This window comes from Neophocaena asiaeorientalis, unplaced genomic scaffold, assembly GCF_003031525.2.
Source record: "Neophocaena asiaeorientalis asiaeorientalis breed wild unplaced genomic scaffold, Neophocaena_asiaeorientalis_V1.1 scaffold56, whole genome shotgun sequence".
Taxonomy (NCBI): Eukaryota; Metazoa; Chordata; class Mammalia; order Artiodactyla; family Phocoenidae; genus Neophocaena; species Neophocaena asiaeorientalis.
Genome location: NW_020175837.1, coordinates 2,062,294 through 2,062,996, shown reverse-complemented (window position 1 = coordinate 2,062,996; position 703 = coordinate 2,062,294).

Sequence of the window (703 nt, the reverse complement as noted above, 5' to 3'; positions counted from 1 at the left end):
ATATTTAAGTCAATTTGGGGGGAGCATGTAAAAAATTTAGAGAATCATTCTGAGATTGGTAGAGCTAGAGGGGTGGTTGAGAATTTCTCCTTCAGGGGTTCTTTAACTGGTTTGGAGGGCCTGTGATCCCTAGGAAATCAAATGGACAGTTTTTGGTGCACTTAAGGGGATTCTGGGGGGAGAGGATCTGTAAGTTTTAACATATTCTTAAAGAGGACTGGACACGCCCCATTCCCACCCCCAAGGTGAAGTCCCACTGTGTGACACTGTCATGTGACAGATGAGGAAACTGAGGCACTGGACAACTCCAGGGGGTGCCAATCAGGCCCTCCCCTGTGGACTTGTGTACGGTGGCAGCCTTGAGAAAAGAAGGTCTATATTCCTTCACTGTTGTGATCTATGGGGGCTCTTTTTTTTTTTTTTTTTCGCGGTACACAGGCCTCTCACTGTTGTGGCCTCTCCCGTTGCAGAGCACAGGCTCCGGACGCGCAGGCTCAGCGGCCATGGCTCACAGGCCCAGCCGCTCCACGGCATGTGGGATCTTCCCGGACCGGGGCACGAACCCGCGTCCTCTGCATCGGCAGGTGGACTCTCAACCGCTGCGCCACCAGGGAAGCCCCTAGGGGGACTCTCTGAGGGATGTTTCTGAATTCAGAGTGGATCTTATAATTGATATGTACATTTAACCTAGGGCGTCTTTTTG